The sequence below is a fragment of the Strix uralensis genome, chromosome 2 (assembly GCF_047716275.1).
Source record: "Strix uralensis isolate ZFMK-TIS-50842 chromosome 2, bStrUra1, whole genome shotgun sequence".
In the NCBI taxonomy this organism is placed as follows: domain Eukaryota; kingdom Metazoa; phylum Chordata; class Aves; order Strigiformes; family Strigidae; genus Strix; species Strix uralensis.
The window spans coordinates 49,761,536-49,773,787 of record NC_133973.1 but is presented as its reverse complement, the minus strand read 5'-3'; the positions used below and the strand labels follow the sequence as shown (position 1 = coordinate 49,773,787).

General features: G+C 40.1%; 1 protein-coding gene across 1 annotated transcript in view; it reads left to right on the top strand.

Annotated features, from left to right (window-relative positions):
- The window catches only part of PHEX (phosphate regulating endopeptidase X-linked), a 112,905-nt gene that overhangs the window by 64,230 nt on the left and 36,423 nt on the right, over positions 1 to 12,252 (top strand). The gene's annotated exons all lie outside the window — the stretch shown is intronic.

Genomic DNA, 12,252 nt, shown 5'->3' with positions numbered 1-12,252 from the left:
ACTACCCTCTCCTGGCCTCTGACAATCTGCAGCTCAGTTCCTTCCTGAGCTAGAAGTGGTGTCTTTGTATTTATTCATATTTTTCTGCTGTCAGTTTGTTTAATGACTTTTTGAACCCATGACAATTTTTATCATCTGCAGCTTCCCAAGGCAATGAGTTCCACTGCCTCACTGTGCTCTGTGTGAGAAAGCATCCCTTTTGCTTGTCTGGAAAATGTCACCTTCGCCCCATGTGTCCTTGTAGTGGGGAAACCAGAGAATCATCGTTGACTGTTCTTTCTTTGTGCTCAGTCTTGCTTCCGTATAACCCTGGCAGAGCAATACATGCAGGGAGTATGGAGCCTCCTGCGTTTGCTCACACAGACTGTCCAGGGCATGCACTAGATACATTTCTGAAAAATAACATTTCGTTAAGGCATACCCAGACAAAAAGACCAGACACCAAAGCCTCAGGAGCTGAAATTAATCTTGCTTAATGCCATGCTAATTTTGCACAAAGAATGACAAATCATCCGATCTTGAGAGTTGTCACAGGGTGCTCTGCAAAAATAAAAAATGCCTTTTGTGCCTTGTCGGGTCTGTAGACCCATCCTATGTAAAATAATGCAAAAACATGACAGAGGAACCAGCCCTGAGTCTCAGTGCCTCCCATATCTCAAGTGGGCTTTTTCTGGAATGAAGGCCAGCACAAGGCTGACAGAACAACACTTGGTAAAAAAGGTGGATGGAGTTTCAAAGTGAAGATCCCAAGACACCTTTTACAGGTTCTTTTAAGATGACTTTATATCTTTGTTTCAGGGATCTTGGAGAACTTCACAAAGTGTAAGTCTGCTTCAGAGCACTAACAGAAGCTTCCAGACTCATTTCAGAAGAACTAGGAAAAGGGAGAAATTTCCAAAGGCTCTAATTTCATTTAGGCACTTCATTCCTATTCAAAAGCCAATAGAGGTGACTGCTGACTTCCAAATTTACTGGTTTTACTAGAAAGTTTGAAACAACCTTGTAATTTCTAAACTGGAAAGCTTACTTCTGCTTAGTGCCAATTGAACCTTGGCCACACTTTTCCTTTATGGAAGTGAACTTTCTGAAATGAGGGTGGTCTCTGTCTGGATGCAAAAATTTAAGGTCCTGCCTGTATTGTAGCAGTTTCATTGCAGGGAGCAATGAGCAAGTCTCCTGATGAAGTTGAAATATGAGTTGGAGTTCGGAAAAGGCTGAGTCACATTTTAACTCTTCTTACCAGGATCATAAGATGGTGTAACTCATCATTATCCTACCGTGTATGTGGACATGTGAAGAGAAGGGGACAACTCAATAGGAAGCAGGAAGTGAAGTAGATGTAGAAAGTAGATCAGAAATTATGTAGGAGACTTGAAAAGTTTGCTGTACTTACCTAGTTTGGGATTTGGTCAGGACATTGAGGCTACCACTCCCACACCATCCCTGAGGTGGCAGTTTGGAAAATGCCAATGTTTAGAGTAACATTTTCTACCTGGAAGATACAGACAATGCAAGGTCCTTTCCTTCTAGCATAGAAGTGTTCCACAGTCTCCTCTGAATAAAAATAGGTCTTCACTTTCCATCAGATTAACAAAACTTTTTTTTTTTTTTTTAAAGTCAAACGTTTATTTCTCTTCACAAACTTTAATTTTTTAACTCAAAGAATAATTTCTCCCACATCCTGAATTTAATGTGACCTTCTCAGGAGGACTGGGCTTTCCTGTTCACTAACCACAGGAGATGTTCTTCTCCAGTGACCAGAGCTGAAACTAACAGCCATGGCATGTTTGCTTATCTCGTATCTCTGGGGTTAGATTGCTGCTGTCAGCTTCTCCCTTGTTATCTGGCTGCTGTTACTGCTCACTCAGTTGTGCAGGGATGTCAGTTCCATTAATAACCTGAGCACCGTGCAAACAGATAGTAGAAAACAGGTGAAGGGAAAGGAAATTGTATTTAACCCTGATCTCGCAGCTGTCATTTTTCAGACTCCACCATGACTCCATAAAGCCAGAATGGGTGTGTGACATCAAAACACTTGTGACAAATCTCATGCTTGAAATAGAAGGAGGGAGACAGATGGATGGACACACCTTCAGATGCTCAGAGACCAGGGTGAATCTGAAGATTTTGTGGCAGAAATGCAACATGAAAGCATTGGTATGCTAAAAGACACATTAATTCTTCCAAAAGGCAGGAAGTCCTCCACCACCCCTGGAAGTCTTGGACAGTTTCAGCTTTAACTTTCATTATCTTTGTTGTTTTACCAAGTAAAACTGCCTTCTGTAGAGGAACAGTTACAAAGACATTGTGGTTGGTTTGACATAGTTGTTCGGGTCATTCGGGTTGACATAGCGCTTAGAGATATGGTGTAGTTGAGAACGGTCAGTGTTAGGTTAATGGTTGGACTAGATGATCTTCAAGGTCCTTTCCAACCTAGATGATTCTGTGATTCTGTAGTCCCTCAGCTCAACAGTTACAGATACTGAGGTATGGGAGACCCATTCTTTGTAAGGAGGAGTCTGCAAGGGCATGCTCAAATATGTACTTGGCATTCCTTCTCTGTTTCCAATGTACGTGCATTTCCTGGCCGTGGTGATCTCCATGTCTGTATATGCCCACCTGAGCCACTGAGAGGAAAGCTGCCTGTTTGGTGGGAGCCGGCAGGAAGCTCAGCAAGGCAGGGCCATGGACTGGAACTCCAGCGTGGACCCTCAACCTCTGGCACCGACCTGGCCAGGACCAGGAACCTTTAACTTGCTCAGGTATTGTACTAGTCACAGAGGCCTGAAGCAAAGTTGTGAAATGTTTAAATGCCTTCAGGTAGTGGTATTGCTGGAGTTTACTTTTAGAGGAGCTTTACTACAAGAAGGTTATTAGACTGAGGAATTTGGTCCGTTAGTGGCCCTTCAGAAGCCAGGATGCTGTGCCTAAGAATAAAGGCTTCCTCAGCTGCCTTCCCTCCTTCGTGAGGGAGCTGTGAGGTGTCTTGTGCTCACTGATCTGCGTAAGTGGTGAGTTCCCTCAGTGTGAAAATAAATACATAGATATAACTCATTTAAAACCAAAAATATATAAAGATTTTGAATAGAGAGGGATTTGGTCTTGAGTAGAAAGTAGAGCATTTCCTGCATATGGCTTTTCTATATTCTGCAGCCTATGTTTTTGTCGATGTATGCGTCTGCTTTCCCCCCATATATTATAAGGCATGGACAACTGATAGTGACATGCTTACTGGTACACTGTTGGTTGGGGTCCCTGTTCAAGCAAAAGGAATTTCTCCCCAGAGAGAAAACCTGCAAGTCCTGAGCTGAGTAATGCTTGTGTTCAGGTCTACAGTCCCTATTTCTGTTTTAGAGTAGTGTAAGAATTAGTATCTGCCATGTCTGGTCTCAGTTGTATCTAGACTGGGTCTGATGCTCACTTGTGGCTAGAAATGAGGAGAAAGTTTCACATTTTATTTGTTAAATAAAAAAGAAGTTGCTCTGCAACCTTTGCTTAAGCAAAGATAACCTTGAAAATGTTAAATGAATAGAAACTGATGCAAGCAGAGGCTGAGGTCAGAAGTTGTCCCTCTCTGGAACAGGTTATTCAGAGTTTTGCATAAAACTGCCAAAAGAAATGCTGTGGTAACTCATATCCCATACGGCTGTGATGGGGAGAGAGAATCCTTGCCCTTTCCTGGTCCCCGGGTCTGCCCCTCTCTCAGCGTTCAGTGCCAGAGATCTCTTCAGCACACCAGGATTTTTGGGTCCTTAGGGACTTTTATTTTGTCAGGACTTTTATTTTGGCTTTGGTGTCTGGTCTTTTTGTCTGGGTATGCCTTAACGAAATGTTATTTTTCAGAAATGTATCTAGTGCATGCCCTGGACAGTCTGTGTGAGCAGTGAGTTTTTTGTTAAATCTGCTGTTTTCCCAGAGCTAAAACAAAAACAGCAGAAAAGATTTTGCAGCAGGGTGGGTGTGTTTCTAGCAAGAGGTGGCATGACAGTGGGAGTATGGGTCGACTGATGAGGAGCTCTGGCGGTGAGCAGTGAAATGAGTCCTGGAAAGAGTTTCTACATAATATTCCACATAATAATATCTGCAGCTCACTAATGTGCCAAAGCCCAGTCAAAGGTGGCTTTTTCTTTGTGTCATTGCAAATCCTTAGGATTCTGGTGCAAAATTTGTTTGGTAAGGATATCTAATGTAATTTCAAAAGACAGATAATGAGATTTTTTTAATTAGGCGTGTGTGTTTGGTCGTTTGGGGTTTTTTTTAGTATTGTTTTTGTTTTGAGAGACAATTGTATTGGAAAACATAGACCATTGCCTGAAAATAAAGGCATGAAGAGTTACAGTCTTCTAAAATGCTAAGGATGTGTCCAAGCTTAACTCAGGTGCATGAGCTATTACAGCCCTGTCAAAGACAGCTTAGCAGCACATGCCATGGGGCATGTGTATACCAGCATGATACTAATGATGGTCTGTGCCTTCAGACCACAACCCTTGCTTCTGGCTTGTTTGAAGTGCAGCTGGAGGAGCTCATAGCTGTCCACCCACACCCCTGTGTAGTCATGCCCTAAGTGATCCACAGGTGTGTAGAAGGGAATCCAGTGCAGAAATGCCAATGCTGGAGTGGACCTATCACTGCTGGTGTGGTGCCAAGATGCCATAGCTGGACCTAGCACAGGGTTGAGTTGGCTTGCATATCTGTGCACCATCCTTTCTTCTGCTCTGCAGACATGATCCCAGCTCCACTGAGAACCCAGCGACCATTAAAACTGACCGAGGAGCTTTGGACAGTAATGGTTAGGTGTTAAATACATCTTTTGCCAAGTACTCAGTTCTGCTGGTCTGTTGTATAAATGCGTTTATGTATTTTATAATCACGGACGAAGATACCTGCTGTGTACCACAAAGAAATGTATTTAATTTACAGAGCTGTAGTTCTGTTCATGAAAGACAGCATTTATGTCTGTCATATATAATATTCTATGTATAAAATAATGGAATCATGGTAATTGTCATACAAAGGTTACAAATGGAAAATGGTATTAAAATAAAAGGGACAAAAGAATTATTTTTCTTAGCAAAATTAAAGCAAATCTGGCAGTGAAACGAGTTTGGAACCAAGCTCATAGGAGAAAATATGAGTAGGTTTATTAATTATACTGCTGCATTGAACTGAGGAGTTATGCTTGTGAAAATATCACAGTGAATTTGTACTTTTAAATAAGTAAAAATGTTTCACATTCTCTGTGATTTAGTTCAGTTCTACTGCTAAAAAAAAAAATAAATTTAGTGTGGGATTAGTTTAAACTGAAAATTTAATTCCAGTGAAATTATCATCACAGTGCTTGAACCAATGACTGAGTCTTTGTCTTCCAGAGAGCCAGAAGCAAAAGGAATTTAGGACAGGAGTGATACTCTGACATACTTTGTTGATTTTTCTGACTCTTCTGTGCATGACAGTCCTTCTAAACTTTTAGGTGCTTGCAACATTGTGGTTAGTAATAATAATATTGTCTTGCTAGATGGCAGATATTAAGGCTGAATATATAATCCCAACCAACAGTTTGCTTAGAAAATTTTGTTGTGTCCCTTTTCCCCTTCATTTCATAAGATGGTAATGCATGATATGGTATTTTTAAGTGAAGTAGGTAATACTTTCTTTTCAGGAAGATTTCTTGGAGTGAGGCTTTGATTTCAAAAGATGATTCAGAGGAGGAGGTAACTAATGTAACACATAACGTATTTGCTGTTCCTTCTCCGCTTTCCCACATTATGTGCTCCCAGCACTTGTCTTGTGCTAGTTCCAGCACTTGCTGGGTCTCTCTGTGTAGTGAGTGATTCTGCTCACTGATCTGGCAGAAAATTAGCTGGGGAAAAACTTGGATAGATTTCTGCTATGTTAGTGAGCTAAGCAGTCTTCCAGAAAGGTGTGACAAGGAGCTGGGGCAGCCTTTGGAGCCTGTGGGTGCAGGCAGTATGAGCAAAATATGGACAGAGATGGGAGGAGCAGGGGAGAAGAGCAAGGACTAGGACATTTTTTTCATTTGGCAGCACAAAGCTGTTGAATGGACTTAACTACTTTTGAAACCACAGTGTGTATTTAACTGAAAACAATTTTATGTGTACTTGATGGATGTGATTATTCACATAAGTCACTTGAATTTTTTTTTTTACCCCTGGCCTCAAGCTATTACAAGACTGGAACGATAGCTCTATTTTTTATCTTCATAATTGATTAATTTAGAACATTCAAAGCAATTATTGAAATATGAAGGGGAGAGTTATGGTGCAGTGTGAGGTGGTGGTATGTGAATTATTATTAAATGAAACACTAGCTCTGAAGATCTTGAAAACTCTACACAGTTTGTATTGTTGTGATATACAATATAAGAGGAAAGGTAAAGCCAAACTTTAAAAATAAATAGTTTGATGATTAGCTGTATTCTGGAGTATGGATTACAGCCAGTTCACTGCAGATCAAGTACTCTTAAAAATTATCATTTCAGGCCAAGTGTTTGTGTTTGAGTTGCCACTTCACTTTTGATTGCACTTGATGATGTGCAAATCCCTGATATTTCATGTGGCCTCTGCACAGGAAATAATATACGTCATTAAGGTGGACCCAGTCCATCTCCCCCTCAAGTCAGTGGGTCACTTCCTACTGATATCTGTAGGATTGGGCTTTAGCCCTGTGATGGAACTTTTCTGTGTTTTACCAAGATCCATCACTCTATTTTCCTAGTTTTACTGTACGATAGTTTTTCTGCAGTTTTTCTGCAGCCATATTTATGCAGCAGTTTTACCAGATGACTCTTGAATCATCTGTTTTCAGTGAAAAATGAAAAGACCAGATACGTACATAAAGGCTGAATTAATCTTTGTAATTAAATGGAACATTACTTTGCCATGAATGATTTTAGCTTTCAGAATGTATTTCATGCTGATTTTTCAGTGAACTGTAATTGTATTAATTTTTTATATTTTTAGAAGCTTGAAAATGATCTTCACAAAATTATTGTGAGTCAAGTTGATATACAGAAGATATGTGACAGACTTATAAAACTTTGTCGGGGGTGAGATATATGTTTTGGTTTGGGTTTTTTTTACAGTAAGTACAATATGTCAGTACTTGGTGTTGCTAGCAGGCCTACAAAATATCCAAATCATGCTCTGATGGGCAAAAAAGGCTCTCAGAAGGCTCACAGGTCAAGTTTGGTTGTCAAATGAGAATTTGACTAGACTGGAAACTGGGATGCTTCATACCATTGAAACACATGTGTGTTCCCATGTTGGCAAGTTGTTAAGAGTGAAAGGACGTTTATTATTTTGTCTCTGTAGTAAACTGGCTTGCAATGCTCTCATCGTGACAGAAAGACACACTAATGATAAAATCCCGACTGTGTTGAAGTCAGTTGGGAAACTTCAGCAGAGGGAGTAGTCCCTCTTCTGCCTCGGAGCCTGCTCTCTCTGGCTGCTGGTATAGAAAAGAGCTATCACGACTTACTCTAAAGCATGCTGCTTCTCTGAGTCACCCCCTGCAAGAGCCTCTTGCTTTCAGCAGCAGGAGAGGAAGCCTGAGGCGATGAGTTTTCTTAATTTACCCAACAGCCTCAGGTAGGCAAAGTACTTAACGATAGCTGGAGGAAATACCTCATCACCCCTTTTCTTCCTGTACACGTGGTTATTTAATATGCAAATTAGAGAAAGGAATTAAACGAGTCTTTAAACCATAAAAAGTTGTGCATGGTGTGCAATTACCACATGGTTGGTTCCTGTACATTTGTCACCTTTGACTTGCTTTCCCGGTATATGTGTGCATGCCTCCTCGAAGGCTGGTCTCTTAAACATACTTCTAATCTTATCAAGGGGAAAATACTGACTTCATTATCAAAGAGCAAGCCAGTTGTAGAAGAGTTTTCCACTTTCTTTTGCTCTGTGAATAAGGAGTATTCGAACTGTTGTTAAACATTACTCAAGTGAACTGATACAAGGAAATGATCACCTACTTTGCAACTTATTTACTTATAGCAACTTATAATGATTCCTGAATATTGCTTAATCATCCTGCTTGCCCTGACTGTTCTGTGGAAGCTTACCAGGTACTACTGTGTTCATGAAAACAAAGCAGTTTTCTGTGGAAACTTATCAAGAATTACTATGTTCGGCAAAAATAAGAGACATGTGCTTGGAAAGTTGTGTTCTAGCAAGTTTAGTCTTTGTAATGGATAGATAGCCATATATGGGCATATATGGAAATTAATAGACTGGTGCTTTTAGATAAGACAGAGGTGATAAACCAGCGGGAACCATTCTTGTTATTCAAAGAAATTAGCTAAGAGAATCTGCGCATGCTCCGAGGAAAAGTACAAGGTGAGAAAGACTGTGAGCCTTCCTCCAAAAGACCCCCAAAGATGCCCACCAGGAGGCAATGCGCAGGTGCAAAGATAACATGAACTGCTGACATCAGCCGTTTGAACTAACCCAGCCTTACTTATGCATATGTATATTTGTATTATGCATCCAATGAATATGTATATCCACACTCTATAAGTTTTTGGTAAAATGTGCTGTTGGTGTGCAAGCTTTGTGGAGAAATCCCTTTGCACCCCTGGCGCTGGAGTAAACATACCTGCTTTATAACTCTGTGTTGTAGAGTCTGTTTCCATGAATCAGAACAGAAAAGATAGCCAAGAAAGCAGGAGACTTCCAAGATGCAAATTTAGAAACCTCCTTTCTAACTTGTCTGTTGTGTAAATAAACTGGACTGTGTGCTGGGCTCAGCTGAACAGGCTTGGACCTGATGCAAAGCCCCTGGGAGGAATCCCAGTTGGAGGGATTCCCAAGGACTTCTTCTATGTTCTCTCACGGGTTTTGCTTTGCCTATAGGAAACAGTCCCCTCTACCAGAAGCCACATGTCCTTCACTGTCAGCATCAGGGAACTTACTGGTACGCCACAGCCTTCTGGCCTGCCACCTGCACTTTCTGCCCTAAGTGCCTGTGTAGGCTGTATGGGCCTGGACCTCATCCCAGGCTGGAGTCAGGATGTTGGGGACAGCCCTTCAAAAAGAGATATACTCTTGGTCCTTCACATCAAGCAAGTTTAGTCCTCTGTTCCTCCCACACCAGTACGTGCTACACAGTGGAGATAAGGTGTCCCTAGACCACTACCTCAGTAGGATTTCAGGGGAGCATGGCACACCTCTAAATTTTTGACTGCATTGTAGATACCATTAGGACCAGTTTGAGACACATTACTTTTCTGGGAGAACCTATATAGCAAGACATGGGTTGCATGTGACAACATTGTACCAGTTTGCTCTCCATCAGCTCTTGCTCTAGATGTTCTCAAAAAGGCTCCTAAAGGATGTTGTTCATTTGTGATTTTAGATAGTCTAGAAGATTTGTAATGGTATTTATGTACTTACATTTTCAAATAGCACTTGGGGTTAGTAACAATGTGTGTACTTCTTTGAATTTTTGTTATCCTACATGACTGGTGGAACATTTAAGAAGGCATCAGAATTACAGTGCTAATAAGGTCTACCTTAGAGGTTAGTCAGTACAGAATATACAGTTGTCTGTCTTATTTGCTCAGACTTCTAAACAACACATATTGTGGTAAGAACTTTTAAGTAACAAATGCAATAAAATAACATTTTCCCCTTTTATATATATAGATATATCTATCACAAAGTAAGACAGCTTTAGCCATTGATAAAACATAAAAGTACTAGGACCAGCATTACCTTTTGAGTTTACTTTCAAAAATGTCTTTGAGACAAACTCTGTTATTTACTAGGGTTTTATATAGCCTTTATAAAAAAAATCTTAGTAATGTCTGACCATTTTTTTATCATGCTTGGAAATCTTAATTTCATAACATCAATTGTGAAAGTCACAAAGCAAGAGTATGCGTGACCTGACAAGTGAGCCCAGCTCTCCTGAGGTAGTCTGGTTGGGAGAATTCATCCCATCTTCCTTTGCTAATGCAGCAGGGCCATGACAAGAGTAAAGGATTTAAGTGTCACTAAAATAAAAAAATAATGTTAAATATTAATTAGATGATTATTTATGATATGTTGTGATTATATATGATATTTGGGTCAACCTACATGAAACCTGCTATTAAGGAGCCTGGAGAAATCATCCTCACCCTTAGAGATGTTTGGTTAAGGAGTGGGGTCTAAAATGGCCAAAACCTGGTAGTTCCAAGCTGCTGCTCTCAGTGGGCTGCTGTGGAAGAAGAGACTGAGATGGATGTGGAAGATAGTCCACAAAGACCCCAAAATGTCCATGAGGTGAAGTGGAGATGGACATATTGTGGTCACAACCAGAGAACTAGCACCATGAGTTTGAGGGCAGGGCCCATCTCTACTTCTTTGAGCAAAGAAGCACTGCTGAATCTAGGCTGGCTTCATTGTCCTCTGCATTTACAGTCAGTGAGGTGTGAATTTATTTGCTTTTATTTGAAAGACAGTCTATAAATTATGCTTTTAAAGGTTATAATATAGCTCAAAATCAAAAATGTTCTTTTTGTGCCAAAACAAGATAAACAATTTTTGACCGACATTGTATTAGCTAAATCATTAGTGAAATGACATTGTACTGACACAGTTAATCCTTACTTTTTCTTTAAAAGCCGCTGTTGATTTTCTGCAAGTTGCACTATAAATTGTGTTTAAAGGGTTTACTTTTCATCATATAAGTTATTTTTTAAATTAATCTAGTTAATCAAAATGCTAAGGGGCTCAATTAAGTAGATTCAACACAGAGGCTACTGTAAGTGATTCACATGGGTACTCTGGAACACATGCAGAACGTTCAAGATTCACCAAACTTGTTTAAGCAGCTGACTTAGTAAAAAATAAAACTGATGAGTTTTGCTCTTTGCTTTCTCGAGACTAGTTTCAACTAGGATTAAATCACTGGAAATGGAAAAGGAAATTTTCCAGCTCCTTTCAAAGTTCAGTTAGCTGGACCTGACATCACCATCAGGTAAAACATAGACACTCTTGATTATATAAAAGCAAGCAGATGAATTGTGCTCCCCCTGCACTTTTTATCCCCCTCAGGCATTTAAAATATCTTGAAAGGATGCTCTACCTTCTGGAAAACTGAGAAAACATTCTGTTGAGAGTTAATTTGGCTCATATTTCCTCTTCAGCATTTGTCTTCCATTGATTTTTTTTATCACTAGGGATATTTGCATGACAATGGGATCTTTCTTGCTTAAGAGATCATCTGCTCCTGCTGCTAATTTCCTACCTGAAGTTGTAATCTTTTGTTTGTGACATCTTAATTATCTCAACCACAATTAATTGTGATGTCACAAATGGAGGATTATGACTTTGGGTTGGAAATGAGATTGAGAAATTGAAGGAGTTTGAGAAAGGAAAGAGGCCTTTCTTCTTGAAAAATAAAAGTGGAGACAAAATAATTTTGGTTAAATGGGAGGCAGTCCTCCATCAACTTCCTTTTTACAGCCCTGGAACAGATGTTTCTAATTCTTGGTGTCACAGGAGGCCCTATTGCATTGAGACATTTAGGAGGGGGAAAAGGGGGCATTGTGGAGGAAGGGGAATCTTCCCTTGGACAGTCACCCCCTGCAGCAAGAGGTAAATAGAAGTCAGTGAACCCCAGAGAGGTCTGGGCTTTGCTCACAGAGAGCAGAATGCAGGGCTGGTATGGCTGCAGTTGCTTCAAAGGCCAATCCATTTATTGTACTTCATATCTTGCAATATTCATTTGAGTTTAGACATCTGAGTTTGAAGAACAAATTTCCAGAAGAGCATTTTTTGAGGGGTGGGGGGAATTCCAAAGACTTAAGGAAAAATTACATTCAGCATCCTGAAAACATATGAAGTGAAAGCTTTGTGCTACCCTAGTCCACCATGGCTTTTATTTGTTCTATGGACTTGTCATATTTCACTTGTTGCTATGTCGCCTTATCCTTTTATATCCTTCTGGGGTTTTTTTGGAAATTTGTTGTTTCCACAGAGATTCTGGGTGGCTGGGTGACCTGCTCGTGTTTTTGTGAGGACATTGCTAAGGCTGTTTATATACTTACACCATGATTTACGAAGTGGGAATACTCATCTACAGCTACTATCACTTCACACCCGAGTGTTTACACAGATTGTGCATAAACACTGGGACCAAATCATGACTGAAAGAGGAAAAAACCCAAAGTTAATGAAAATTGAAGTGTCTTATTTTAATATCTTTACTGACATTAGGGAAAAGGTAAAGACTGCAAAG